General features: G+C 45.9%; 1 protein-coding gene and 1 long non-coding RNA gene across 2 annotated transcripts in view; one reads left to right on the top strand and one right to left on the bottom strand.

The window, feature by feature from the left end:
- Positions 1-15,528, bottom strand: part of LOC309614378 — a 477,476-nt gene that overhangs the window by 442,062 nt on the left and 19,886 nt on the right. The window lies entirely within an intron of this gene.
- CACNG3 (calcium voltage-gated channel auxiliary subunit gamma 3) overlaps positions 1-15,528 on the top strand; it is an 87,316-nt gene that overhangs the window by 26,258 nt on the left and 45,530 nt on the right. The gene's annotated exons all lie outside the window — the stretch shown is intronic.

Consider the following 15,528-nt stretch of genomic DNA (forward strand, 5'->3'; position numbering starts at 1 on the left):
AATAAAAGACCGCCCACCCACACACACAAATTCAAAGACTTTTGCTTCGAAAGGAGACTCTCTAGATTGGGTGGGATACACAAATAGCCCTGAGTTGTCTGTAGCACTGGCTATTGCCATCTCCATGCCGGCCTTCAGGGGGCACTGCTCTGAGACCAGTAAAAACAACAACAAAGCCGTTTACTGAGCATTTCCCATGTAATCAGCCAGTGCCTTAAGTGCATGTCTTTCATTTCACTCTCGCTGCCGTGGAAGAGAGAGATACTGTTCATTACCATCCTCAATTTCCAGAAATGGAATCTGAGGCCTAGAAAGTTGAAGTCACTGACTCAAGGTCACACATCTAGTAGGTGGTGTAGCTGGGATCTGACTCTAGTTCTGCCTGGCTCCAAGATCTGTGCTCTGAACCATGTGAGATTTCTTCCAAGCCATTGCTGAGACTTTTTATCAGAGCCCCAAAGTGACATGAGCTTTGACGTTCGCCTTGAACAGGCCAAGCCCTGCCTCCTGAAGGGGAGGAGGAACACAGCAGTGAGCCTGACATCCAGGTAGGGCTTCCTACTCAGAGGGAGCTGAGTGAGCAAGTGGGCTCCCAGAATACTAGGTGGATACGTTTGTTTGCCCTGCACACAACTCCAAAGCCAGCTTTCTGTTCCTCCTCTCTCTCTTCTCTCTTCTACCCTCCCCTCCCCACTCTCTCTCTTTCTTTTTCTTTCTCAAAACGGAAAACTGAAGCAACTAAGAGAAACTGGGAAACTTTGACCTCTCTCCATTCTCTCACCATAGCCAACAGATAGTCATGGTTAAAAGTATAGACTCTGTAGTTAGAATGACCTGGGTTGGAAATCAACCTGCTATCTACCCTTGAGCAAATTTTATGAGACTCTCGAAGTCTCCTGGTCTCCCGGGCAGCATAACCATCCCACTCAGCACTTTTTTTATACATATAAATTTATTTATGTATTTTTGGCTGCATTGGGTCTTCGTTGCTGCACGCAGCTTTCTCTAGTTGCGGCGAGCAGGGGCCACTCTTCATTGCGGTGTGCGGACTTCTCATTGCAATGGCTTCTCTTGTTGAGGAGCTCAGGCTCTAGGCGCGTGGGCTTCAGTAGTTGTGGCATGCAGGCTCAGTAGTTGTGGCTCGCGGGCTCTAGAGCACAGGCTCAGTAGTTGTGGTGCACGGGCTTAGTTGCTCCGTGGCATGTGGGATCTTCCCGGATCAGGGCTCAAACCCGTGTCCCCTGCATTGGCAGACAGATTCTTAACCACTGCGCCACCAGGGAAGCCCCCACTCAGCATCTTGTCTTACCTATTAGAGCATCATCTCACTGGGGACCGGTCAATGCCCATGCCTCTTGGTTTACAGGTCCTGAGGGAACCTGCATTATGCTGGGCAAATATTGATTCTCAATAATTAAATTCAATGATTTTTATAGTAAGGCTGAAGGCTAATAAGGGGAGAAGGAAAATGAATCCACCTTTGAGGACCTGTGTGTTGAGCACTGTCTTGGAACTTAATAAACATTAACTCAACTCTGTGAAATAGGCATCACTATTCCCATTGTATAAAGGACAAAAATGAAACTTGGCAGAGTCAGAATCATCTTGCTAGGATTGCAGAGCTAGAAATGATGGTGGCGGTGGTGGTGATGGTGAGGATAACTGCTGTTTATTGAGCATCGGCTATGAGTAGGTACTATGTCAAGAGCTTTGTTTGTACTCTCATTCAATCTTAACAACAACCCAGCAGGTAGATCCTTTGATTACCCCCTTCTACAGATGAGAAAACTGAGGCCCCAAAAGCTTAAGTGACTTTTAAAGGGCACCCAATTAGTAAGTGTGGGTGCTGGGATTTGAACCCAGGTCTTTCAGATTCCTTAGAAGCCCTTCCTTTGGTAGTGAAGTTATTCAAATGTAAACATTCAGCTTCTTGGACCATTTCCAAATGTAGTGTCATGCTGCCGTACAGAAGGCCAGGCCTTTGGAAGAAGGAACCAGATTCCATCCCACCCGTCTTCATCCCTTCGTCTCCTGGGTTGTGTGGGCATCACTTTCATCACAAGATTCTGCATCCTGTCTCATGGCCACACGGACCGTCTGTGCTTGGCACGGCCTGCTGCCTCCCTGGAACATCTGTGGCTCCCTGCTACTGTGAGTGATTCTATTTTCCACACATCTCCAGCTCGTTAGAAAGCAGGGCTCCTATTTGTTGTTGGATGTTTGCAATCTGAAGCTGAAACACTGCAAAATGATGATGGAGCTGATTCACACCAGGGGAGAGTCTGTGACACACAAACACACACACACACATACACACACAGGCATGAGACACTTAATTAGTGGGGATTAAGCTGGTACCTGGTGCAGTAACTTTGTCCACTGAGGGCCATCTGGCTCCTGGTGACAGCTGCTGAGCCGGAAGATTTTCATGCAGCAATGGTGGTCTTCCCTGGCCAGGGCTGCAGTCCAAATGTCCTCTGGGCCACCCAACTAGCTGAAGTGTCAGTGTCCTAGGGAAACACTCTGTCACCAAAGGGAGTGAGAAAGCTGAAACAAACAGGATCCACCCTAGCAGAATCGGGGCTCTGCAGAGAGGAAAGAGCTTCCCCTCTGAACGCATCTTAGAACTTCCTCAACATTCCTCCCAGAGTCTCCACTTCTGGTCATTGGCCAACTGCAATCTTTAAAAATACACATTTGGCAAGAATCTGAAAAAAATCCCTTCAGATTGTTATGTGATGGTGGGGAAAAGACACATTTTTTTTAAACTCTAAAAAAAGCGCCTTAGCATTTGTAGGCTTTTATAATTCTGAAACAGCTGAAATGCTAAAACTTTCAAGTTGGCAGGATTGAAACTGAAATCTGCAAAGCCCGTTCAATTTGACAAGAGTGGGAGCCTTGCATTTCAGAGGGATTTGATGAAGCCTGTGGGCCTGAGCCATCAACACAATGGGTGGCCACCCACCCGCAGGGAGCCCTTTGTACCTGGGTCCTTGACGCCCTTCCAGCTTCCTGCAGAACTCATTCTCAGGGGCTCTCTCGGCTCAGTCCACCAAGGCTGCCCCGCTGCCCTTGGAACAACTGGGAGCACAACATAGGGGTTAAGGATTCAGGCTGTGAAGCCAGACCACCTGGGTTTGCAGTACTGATTCCATGACCTATAAACTGTGGGACCTTATTCAAGTTACTTGATTCCTCTGTGCCTCAGTTTCCTCATCCGTAAAATGGGGACAATATCTATCTCATGGGATTGCTGTGGGGGCTGAATTATGTCTTGAAAACGCCTTAGAACAGTACCAAGTACATGGGAAACATTAAATAATGCTGGCTATTATTTAGCAGAGAAAACTCAACCACAGAGAAAGATCTGGGATCGGGGCAAGAACAGTGGGAAGCCTGATGCTGGGGGATTAGAGAAGCTTAGAATCTAGCCAGTCAGGAGTGAGATTATGACAAACATCATCATAGATATAATCGAGACCTACTGTGTGTCAGAAGCTCTATGGGAATTCAAAATTAATATATAACATATTTGTTGATTTATACTCATCGTCTTCCAGAAAGAATTTAAGGCAGTTTCTAGGTACACAAAATAAGAAAAGATAGGTCCAATTTTTTAACTGGACTAAGAAAGAAAATATGGGGACTGGACCGAGCCAAGAATGAGAGTAAAATGCATCTCGTAATGAAATACGTTCTTGCCGAGGAGGTTCATAAGGCTGCCTGTAAACCAGGCTTCCTTGAAGCCCCTGGACTAGGGGGAGCTTGGTCAAGTGTGCAGCTGCAGCACTCAGAATGCAGGTAAACCCTAAGCAGACCTCTGGTCAGGCCCACCTGGGCTCCCAGACAGGCTCCAAGGCTTGTCTCTGAGCAAATTACTTAACCTCTCTGAGTTGGAGTTCCTTCACCTGTCATGGGATACTAATTGTAGTCACGGGGCTATTTTGAGGGTAAAATGAAATAATAGACATAAAGCATTTATCACAGTGCCAGCCACTTAGCAACTCTTCAAAATAAATAAATTTCAGAATATATAGATACATACCACTCTCTTTGGTACCAAGATCAGAAAGGACTATCTCCCTTCCTAACATGGTATCTTCAACGTGGGCAGATGGCAAAGTCCCCAAAGCCACAGTGCGCAGCGCTGAGGAGCGTGACAGAAGTACAAGTTCAAGTTCTAGCTCTGCCACTACTGGTGGTGGGACCTTGGGCCCATCACTTCACTTTCCTGGGAGTCGGGTTCTACGTCTGTAAACGGGCAAAACACTAGTACCTCCCTTATACAGGGTTGTTAAGGAAATTAAATGAGATGATAATTGATAAGGTATTTGGAATAGCTTGGGCACGTAGGTAGCATTCCGTGGCCGTGTTGTTGTTTGTTGCGGATGTTGACGGCACTGTGATTCACCTCTGCTGGTCTGGCTTCATCCAGAGGGACACTCGGAGCACCCGGGAGGTGGGTGGTGGTCTGCATATCCTGCTGCCCTTGCTGGGTAGTCTCTGTGTGATGACGCACTTAAAGACTGCCTTTTTCAGGCAAACGTTCAGCTCTTTCATCTTGTCAACTGAGGACAAACCACACAGGCTTAAATAATCAAGTGAGGGGCAGAAGGATCCTTTAGGAGAAGACAAGGTGCCCTCTAAGGTCCTGGGCCTGAATAAGAGGCCATTTCAGTATCCTCCTTAGACCAATCATGTTGGTGGAAGCCGGCTGCGCAGGGTTGAGTTATTATGGCTTCACGGTTAGGAACGTGGCTTTGGGGGTCAGACTGTTCTGGGTTCAAGATCTGCTTCTATCACTTACTGGCTGTGTGACCTGGGACAAGTTACTTAACCCCTCTGTGCCTCAGTCTCCTCATCTGTTAAACAAAAGGGGAGAGACAATAAGAGCACCAGCCTCACATGATTGTGATAGGATTAAGCGAACTGGTACCCGGAAGATGCGTTGAACAGGGGCACGCAGTAAAACCAGCCTAAGTGTTCGCTGTTCTTATCACTGGAGTGAGCTCAAGGTGAGAACCTGAAGACGGTATGGGAGTGGAGGAAAGGGTTAAGGAGGTTGTATTTCCGAAGAGAGGCAGAGTGGACTTTCAGGGTGAGCCGACAGACAGAGAGACTCGGGTAAACGAGGGGTGGCTATTGATGAGATAAGGACATGGGGGCGACAGACCAGACGGGGCTCCTGGGCACAGGTGGAGCGGATAATTGGGTGCGCGGAGGTGGAAGGCATTCGGGATGAGCAAGGTGGCTGCTAAGTTTAGCGCTGGAAGGGAGGGATTTGAATATGCATGAACTGTCCTCCCGCAGGGGCCACTCGGCTGGGTTTTTCAATCAGCCCTCTCGCGGAGTCATGAATGGGGAAACAGAGTCAGCAGGAATCCCCGTGTGGAGGGCTTTCTGTGCCGGTTTCTCCTGGGTTCGGGCCACTGGCTTCCCGCCCCCTTTAGGAGACCAGAGAGGGGCCTTCTTTCCCCTTGTCCAATGAAACTAGGCGTTTAGGGACAGTGCCTCAGCAGGGAGCTGGGCATGGATTCCTTTTTGACATAAACGAGGCCTGGTCTTGGGTCGAAGCTTGTACACAACCGGAAATGGGGAAGGGTCCTGGCTCACTTCCTGGCATCAGCCCTGGAGCTCACCCCCCAGTCCTTCCCTCCCCTCCTCCATCCCATCCCCTCCCCCGCCTCTCTCCTCTCCCCTTCTTCCTTTCTACCCCTCTTCTCCAGTTCCCTCTTTATCTCTCTCCCACAAATCTATATTCAGTTTCTGTCTTCCAAAAAGAAAAAGTGAGTAGGAGGACAAATTGTTTAAAAGCAACGCATCTATTTTAACAAAATGGTTTTTCCTTTGAGTCAGTCCTAAGAAATTTGGGTACAAGCTAAGCCAGAATGAACCAAACAATAATCCTGAAAAATGAAATGGATTAGGGAAAAGAGCCTAAACTCCCCAGACAGGATGGGGAACGGGGAAGGACAGAGAGGATGGCACCCTGGTGTGTTGGAGACAACCAAACCAAGGTGCTTGACCAGAAGACCTGAAAGTCAGCCGGGAGAGAGTAAAACATCTATTCAATCATTTGGATGTCAAGTCCATCCTGTGTCAAACATCTGGCTCTTGGAAACGTTTGGATGATTGCTTGTGTAGACCTGACTTTCAGATCTTGGCCACTCTAGACGTGGGACCCCATCCATGTCCAGGAGTCCTTGTCCCCTGGATTTAAAGATTCTGGAGCTGTCAAGAAAATATTGAAGTCTTCTCTGTTGCAAAAGTCAGAATCTTAGCTCTAGTCTCAGCTCTGTCCCCCAGCTCTGTACTATGGAATAAACCATGCCCTTTGGGGGCCTATTTCCTTCTTTACAAGATAGGATTAGACTAGATGACCTCAAGGGTACTCCAACTGCGACCTTCAGTCTTTGGTTCTCTTTGACCTTGTCACTCCACTTGACAGCCAGTTAAGAGTGTGGTCTTTGCCATCATTTGAATCTTGCCTTTATCCCTAGCAGCTGTGAATCTGTACAAGTTACTTTGAACTCTGAGTCCGCAGTTTCCTCATCTGTAAAATGGATAACAATAGGGTTGTTCACTCCACTTTTTTTCCCGACTCCACTCAACAGAGCCTATCAGAAAGCAACTGAGTGAGAACAGAACCTGCTCTGATTTATAAAAGTAAAAAGTACGTCACTTGCACATTTCAGAACTCACACTGTTACTGGTAATAAGATTCTCGTGATACCCTCTACAGTTGACAGGGAAATATTCTGCAGCCGAGATTTGGTGGCTTCTCTGATCTGGTTCCATTTCAGTTTCTGCTTGAGAAAGCTGAGGACCAGAGAGGCACAACTATCTGCCCAGCATCAGCCAACAGATGTTTTTGTGTGCCTGCTCAAAGTGCCAAGGGAGATCTAGAAAGGGGAAGTCCTCTCTCACTCCTAAACCCTGCATCTGGTTCTGGGATTTGTACTGGAAACATTATGGGTGGGGGAAAAAAAACACAAAACAAAACAAAACAAAAACCCTTGAATCAAGAGCTTTCCAATCCTCCTGCCTCTTATTCCCATCCATCTGATCTACAGCCTCGTCTTCCGCTGCAGGAATGTGTTCTCATAGAAAACTACGCTTGCCTTATCTCTCTTCTGAGAAAACCTGCTGCCTCTGAAAAGATGCATTCTTCCCACAAGCTTAGTGTTGTGCACCTGATCGTAGATGCGGGAGCAAGAAGGTGAATCTAGGTAGTAAAATTGCTTCCTTCGGCTTACCTGCAAACTCTTAACATAGAGGACATCGGAAGAATACACCAGAACATCTCCCCTCCAGGCAGCTGGGCCAGCATCCACTTGGCTTGGGAGCGAGCAATCCCCTGAATCAGTCAGTGTGAAGGGACGTAACACCATCCCTGCTGGCAGCAGAGCCACCTGTGCCAAAGCGGTTCCCAGCTGCTGTTCATTAATGCTGCCCACAGGCTGCAGGACAAGTCCGTCTGCCCTGACGGGCAGGAGGTCCAGGTTCCAGGGCACTGGAGGAGATAATTGTCTTTATAGCCAGGGGATGCTTGGCAAGGAGGTCAAGTGATTTTATACATTCCCCCAAAGTCTAGGTGGATGATGGTGATGAAACCATATTGTCCTTAACTCCTGGCAAAACAAACAAGTGAAAGATATTTTAGAAGCAGCATGCTCTAGTAGAAAGAACAATGCGGGGTCTGAGACCTGGGATCTTGCCAGTTATGAGCCCTATGCCGGTTTATCTGGCAAAATTAAATAAATGATTCTTGCCTTGCATATTTCCTAGGGCTGTTATGAGAATTAAATGAGATAGTAAGTATAAAAGGACTTGGGGAAATATATTGCACTTCTTCATTCATTCAAATGATGGATGCTGAGTGTTCACTAGACGTCAGGAGTTGGGGATAGGGCGGCGCTAGGTGGTACCTGCTCTCACATGCAGGTGGAGGAAGGCAGGTGTGCCATTGCAGTCTGAGCTGAGGAATGGTTTCTCCGGAGCGCCCTCCAGAGGCCAAATCCTAGCCTACCACCTGCCAGGTTAGCTGGAAGTCCAATTTCTTTCTTTGGGTCTCTTCCTAAGTCTCCAGGTTGCTTCCTGGGGTCCAAATGTTCACTCAGCTTTCTCCAGACTTGCCGCCTGAACTGGAGCCCAGATATGCTCCCTGGAGGTTATGGTGTTTCACAGCTGCCACCCGAGATGCCAGCTTCAAAATGGACCTCCTCGCAGCCAAGCCACCCAGCCTGCTGCTGGGAGGGGGAAATCCCCTATAGAGTCTCAACTTGCTACTCCTGGCACTGAGAGCAGCTAGATCAGAGTCTCCAGAGATGGTGCTATTTCTACCCAGGCTGCTGTGATCCTGTAAGGTGTGAATAATAAAAAGAGCTGACTTTTATTGAGTGATTTGGCAGTTTATGAACTAGGTATTATTCTGAGCATATTTCATACAATAACACTTTGAATCCTTAAAACAACTCTAAGAGAGAAGTAAGGATTATCCCCATTTTACAGGGGAGGAAATTGAGGCTTGGAGTGGTTAAGTAACCCTCCTAGGTCACAGCTCTAAGTGACAGAGCCAGGATTTGAGCCAGAGCCATCACCTCTAACTACCAAGTTCTACTGGAGGAGTTAAGGAGGAGAATTTTGCATCACACCAAAATAAAACGTACAGATCTTAGATTCAAGTTCAAGTCTGCCCTCAGGATGGCAAGGTCAGGAGTGCTCCCCGTGTCCACCAATTCCTGACTCTCTTTCCCGCTTGATGACCTCAGTCCTGGTCCTGTCTCTTCCCCGCCACCCCTGCCCTGCCCCAACCCCGCTCTGGGGTCACTTCCATCTAGGGGTCCGCTTGCCCTCCTGCACCATCAGCTGGGCCAGTTTGCACTGAACAGGGCTCCACAACTTCACGTCTTGGTCTCCTTCTGTGAATTTGCCCTCTGAACGTGCAGCTCTTCCAGAACTACAGATCAACTGTTTCTCTTGCAGAAAACAAAATTAAACCTCTTCCTCACCAGACACCCAGCTGTCCACAAAAAATTAATCAATTACTTTTGAGATAAGAGCTGCAAAGGAGAAGCTCAGGGGACTGTGGTGATACTGCTGTTATCTCTGAAGACACTCCTCAACCATTCTCTGGAAATGGAGGCTGGGTTTGCTGGGGATGTGTGCTCACCCTGGTGAGTGTTTTGAGATCTACAGTTTCCCCCATAATGTGGCTCTCTCTCTCTCCCTCTCTCTCTCTCTCTTTCTCTTTCTCTCCCCAACCCCCCCCCCCCCCCCCCCGCTTAAGTGAAGGTATTAAAGCATTAACCCTCCTCATTCCTTGATGTATATGACAACTACTACTGTGCTATAAAACCAGAATTCTGTGAATACCATTAGGGGAGGAGAGAGAGGCTGCTTTGTGCCTATGTGAGTCACAAAAGTCCCGAGGAGGTGATGCCTGGGCCAAAAAGGGCTTCGTGTCCTTCATCCAGAGGCTGCCTGTCGTTTGGGGTGTGCAGATGGGCTTCGGACTTCGGACAGGGAAAGGAGCTGAGCGGACAGCCAGCAGTGACATCCTCAGTCCTGGATGCACGGGCAATTACCTGGGAAGTGCTTGAAAGTACTGACGCCTGCCTGCTCCTCCAGACCTGATTAAGCCAGAATCCTAAGCACCTGCTTGTTTGGAAGCTGCTCTGGGGATGGAAGTGGGCAGCTGGGATGAGGACTGCTGTGCTAGGGGAGTTAAGTCCTCCAAAAGCCAAAAGGACAGTCCTCTCAATTCGAGCCGTAATCAAGGGAGGAGGCACACATCTTCCGTTTACTCAACAAGTGTATATTGAGAACCCACTATGCACGGGGCCGGCTGCTGAGTCCCCTGCACTCGGCTGCCTGAGCAGACCTCTCTGAGGCTAAGGGCTCTTGAGAGTCGTGCAAAAAAGGAGCCCAGAGTGATGGACAGGGGGGTGACTGTTGGAAGGTCTCTGGAAGGTTCTAGAGCCTCTCCACCCCGCCTGGGCCATTTTGCTCTGTTTCCCAGACATGTTCAGCCACAAAACTCTTGCACTGAAAAGATCTTGTGTTTTTCTAGTGGCCTTGAGAAAGGGAAAGACTGGATCTGACCCCATAGCTGCCTGACACAGTGGGCTGAGCGGGAGTCCACGGCCTGGGCCTGGAAGCCTGTAGTTTTTTACATATATAATTATACATATTATGTATATATACATATATATATATATATAATTGTATTATATATATAATGGCTTTTCTTTTTTACTATAGAAAACTTAGAAAATAAAAATTAGTTTGAAAGTCACAATAATTATCCCCATATTCTCATACCAGATATAACCCCCATTGAATATATATTTACATTTTCTACTCTATGTAGTTATTCCTTATTTTTAACCCAAATGGGATTTTACTGTACATTTTTTGTAATGTACATTCACTAAAACATCATAATCACCTTTTCTATATCAACAGATGTTTTCCTACATCATCTAATGACTGGATAGTATTTCATTGTATGATGTGCCATAACTTATTTAGTTAATCTCCTATTATTGGGTATTTAGTTTGCTTCCAATTAAAAGCAGTAGACACACACACATTGTGGTAAATAAATTCTTGCACACATTCATCATAATTTCCTTATGATGGAGCTTCTAAAACGGAAATTACTGGGTCAAAAGATGTGCATATTTTTAAATACACTTTTTACTTAGAATTGTTTTAGATTTACAGAAACGCTGCAAAGACAGGACGGAGATTTCCTGTATACCCCACATTCAGTTTCCCCTGTGGTTAAGATCTCACATTGCTATATTTGTTCCAACTAATGAACCAATATTGATACATTATTAACTAAATCCCATACTTTATTCTGATTTCCTTAGTTTTTACCTAGTGTCCCTTTTCCGTTCCTGGATCCCATCCAGGATGTCATATTATGCTTAGTCATCACATCTCTTTAGGCTCCTCTAGGCTGTGACAGTTTTTCCTTGTTTTCGATACCGTGATAGTTTTGTGACGTACTAATTCTGTAGCATGTCCCTCAGTTTGGCTTTGTCTGATGTTTTTCTCATGATCGCATCAGGGATTATGGAGTTTTGAGAGGAAAACCACAAAAAGTGCCATTCTCGTCACATCACATCAAGGGTACATGTTGCCCACATGACATCACTGGATGTTGACCTTGATCACCAGGCTGAGGTCGTGTTTATCAGGTTCCTCCACTGTAGAGTTGTTCTCCCCACCTTCCGTACTGGGCTATTTGGAAGGAAGTCACTCTGCACAACCCGTACTTAATGAGTGTGGGGTTATACTCCCCTCCCTTGAGGGGGCAGGAGCTGCATAAATTATTTGGACTCCTTCTGTATAGGAGAACTGGCCATTCTCCCCCATTCTTTCTTTCATTTATTCATTTATATCCGTATGGACTCATAGACATTTTATACTTTGGATTATAATCCATTACGCCATTATTTATTTTGTTCCTCCAATTCTCCCAGCTTTGGCCATTGGGAGCTCTTTCACTTGGCTCCTGTGTCCTTTTGACGTTCCCCCATCGTTTGTATCTGAGAACTTCCTCATTTTCTGGCACACAGGACCCTCCGGGCTCATCCTGTATATTCCCTGACCTAGAAGAAGTCATTTTTCCAAGGCTTCCTGGTTCCTTTTACTGGAGAATGGGATTAGAAACCAAGACTGGGTGCTGGCTATGCTCATTGTCATTTATTCTAGGCCCTCCTGGCAGATAGAGCTTGGAAGTGTATGTGTATGTATTAAGCCATGTGTATGAACATATCTGTAATTATTTCTGTATTTATCTATCTGTATCTATATTAAGCTAAACATGAGTTCATAATCATGTCTCCAATTCTAATCCAGTATGACATGGTTTGCTCTAGCCTTCTTCCTTTTTGAAATTAGCTATGTATATTTTTTAATTGAAATATAGTTGACATACAATATTATGTTGATTTCAGGTGTACTACATAGTGATTTGACATTTGCATACATTGTGAAATAATCACAGTCTAGTACATCTGTCCCCATACAAAGTTAGTACAATATTATTCACCATACCCCTTATGCTGTATATTACATCCCTGTGGCTTATTTTATAACTGGAGGTTTGTATCCCCTTCACCTATTTTGCCCACGCCCACACCCCCTCTCCTCTGGAAAATACCCGTTTGTTATCTGTATCTCTGAGTCTGTTTTTTGTTTTGTTCTATTTGTTTGTTTGTTTGTATTTAAGATACCACATATAAGTGAGATCATATAGTATTTCTTTCTCTATCTGACCCATTTCACTTAGCATAATACCCTCTAGATCCATCCATGTTGTACAAATAGCAAGACTTCGTTTTTTTATGTCTGAGTAGTACCACATCTTCTTCTTTTATTTTTAAATTTATTTTATCATTATTATTTTTTAACATCTTTATAGGAGTATAATTGCTTTACAATGGTGTGTTAGTTTCTGCTTTATAACAAAGTGAATCAGTTATACATATACATATACCCCCATATCTCTTCCCTCTTGCGTCTCCCTCCCTCCCACCCTCCCTATCCCACCTCTCTAGGTGGTCACAAAGCACTGAGCTGATCTCCCTGTGCTATGCGGCTGCTTCCCACTAGCTATCTATTTTACATTTGGTAGTGTATATATGTCCATGCCACTCTCTCACTTTGTCCCAGCTTACCCTTCCCCCACCCCGTATCCTCAAGTCTATTCTCTAGTAGGTCTGCATCTTTATTCCCGTCTTGCCCCTAGGTTCTTCATGACCTTTTTTTTTTTTTTTTTAGATTCCATATATATGTGTTAGCATACAGTATTTGTTTTTCTCTTTCTGACTTACTTCACTCTGTATGACAGACTCTAGGTCCATCCACCTCACTACAGATAACTCAATTTCGTTTCTTTTTATGGCTGAGTAATATTCCATTGTATATATATACCTGATCTTCTTTATCCATTCATTTGTAGATGCACAGTTAGGTTGCTTCCATATCTGGGCTAGTTTAAATAATGTTGCAATGAACATTGGTCTGCATGTATCCTTTGGAATTAGTGTTTTTCCTTTGAAGATAGCTGTATTTTAAAGGCTTTTGATTTATATTGCCATACTGCCTTCCATGAACTTCTTTTTCGAGGGCTGGGGGAGAGGACAGGAGTTAGAGAAGTATGCCCTGAACCTCTTTGCTGTCAATCAGGTTTTAATTTTTATTTATTTATTTATTTATTTTTGACTGTGTTGGGTCTTCGTTTCTGTGCGAGAGCTTTCTCTAGTTGCGGCAAGCGGGGGCCACTCTTCATCGCGGTGCGCAGGCCTCTCACTATCGCAGCCTCTCTTGTTGCGGAGCACAGGCTCCAGACGCGCAGGCTCAGTAGTTGTGGCTCACGGGCCTAGTTGCTCCGCGGCATGTGGGATCTTCCCGGACCAGGGCTCGAACCCATGTCCCCTGCATCGGCAGGCAGATTCTCAACCACTGCGCCACCAGGGAAGCCCGCCAATCAGGTTTTAATAAAGTTGATCGCACACACACACAGTATAGAATGACGCATGCTAAGATAACATTTCTTGTGCTATGTGAAGGACCGGCAGTCCTTTCTGCTGGAAGAGATCAAAATCTGAAAGTACTTGTGTGCACAACTCACCCACTTTGAGACCCAGAGACCACTAATATCAGAGAAGCACTCCAGGGGGAAAGCTGTGGTTATTTCTACGCTTATTTCTCGCTTTGTAGAGTGCTTTTTTTGAGCCATGACCATGATCTTTTGATCTGAGTGGCTTCCAAACTGCTTTTAAGTCCAGATAAAGAGTTAGTCTTTTATTCCTAACTTGTGGACCTGAGACCTCATGGGGCAAACAATGGACTATGGAATCTGTATAAAGGGTCACGAAAACTCAGGTGCCTACAGAGCCAGGTGGGTTACACATGAGGGAAGGGGCACTGGCAAACTGGAAAACTCATGGCCTGTTGCAGAAATGTGGGCCCATTGTCGTCAGGTCGTCTGATTTTTCTGAAGAAGCCAGAAATCTAGATTTTTGTGTGAACCCCTGCAGTTTTAAAATATTGGCTATGATTGGTGATCTTTCCAAAAACGCTGTCAGAGCCAACCAAAATATGTCCTCTGGCAGAATATGACCTTCAGGATCCCTGTTGGGGCCTTTGGTATTGGTACTCTCCTGTTCATAGGAAAACCATAACAACTCAATTATGTGGGAATCCATGACCCTCTTTTTATATTATAAAGGGGTCCCACATACTACAAAGTTTGAATTACACTGGGTTACTGTGTCTTGCAAAAACGTTCACTTTTCTTTCTTTCCTGGGTCAATGAGTTTCCAGACAAGTTAGAATCCAGATTCTCTGGAGGGTGAGGGATTAAGACTGGAAGGTAGCAAACCATCAGCGGTAGGACAAGCCAAGTCAACTTCTCTGTGCAGTGTTGCAGGAAGTGTGGCACCCCACTGCCCACCACGGTCACAACAAGTGTGTGTGGGGGCTGGGAAGGGCCTCTGCCCGCCCTGCAAAGGTGTATGCCCTGTCCCCTGTGGTCTTCATTGTTTCTTTTGCTTTTCTGACTCATGACTCTTTCAGGGCTGTGGGGATTGGTTTGAAAGCATCCCGCAAGGCAGGGAATGGGGCTGGGGGAATTATTACCTATCCAGCAAGATTAAGCCTCCAAATGAAAACCGTACTTCTTTTGTTCATCTTGGCAGGCAGACTATGTTCTTTCACCCAAGAAGACACGGTTAGTTAGCAACAAGAGTGGAGATGCTCGTGATCATTTTCTTAAATTTCCAAACAACTGCATGTTCTTCTGGTCCTCTGTACCTCCCTAAATCTGCACCTCCTTTCTACTCTCCGAGATCCCTGCGTTTGGGACACAGATCTGGGTTTGAAAGTCATTACTTGGGCGAGTTATTCCTCATGGAATAGTTCTGAGTGTTTAGCAAGATGACATAGAGAGGGATTCTAGGTTAAAGCCTGGAACACTGTAAATTTCAAATCTCTCTCCTGCTCTCCTGACGCCCAGAATCCCCAGGGCTTCAAGCAACATGGAAAGCAAGAGAAGGCACCCAGCCTTCCCCGTTTTTCCCTTATCTCTTATCTTCCGGCTTCCGCTCTTTTCTCCCTCCAATCTATTTTCTTCATTGTCACCTGAGTAATCTTTTGCAAACACCCGTAAGGTCGAGCTCTCCTTCTGCTTAATATTCGTCACTAACTTCCCATGGTTCTTTAAAAATAAGCCTCCTAATCCCAGCCCCAAACCTTGCCACTCAAAGTGTGGTCCTTGGACCAGGAGCATCAGCTTCATCCGGGAATTTGTTAGAAATGCAGCTGCTGGACCCAATCTACTGAACCAGAATCTGCATTTTTCACAAGATCCTCTGATGATTGGGCTGCACATCAAAGCTGAAGCAGCTCTGGGCTTCCAGGTGCCACACTAGTGGTTCTCAACCCTGGCTGCACACTGAGTCACCTGGGGAGTTTTTAAACACACCCCTGCCTGGGCCCCACCTCACT

Source organism: Balaenoptera borealis, assembly GCF_965194805.1.
Source record: "Balaenoptera borealis genome assembly, chromosome: 16".
NCBI classification, from domain to species: domain Eukaryota; kingdom Metazoa; phylum Chordata; class Mammalia; order Artiodactyla; family Balaenopteridae; genus Balaenoptera; species Balaenoptera borealis.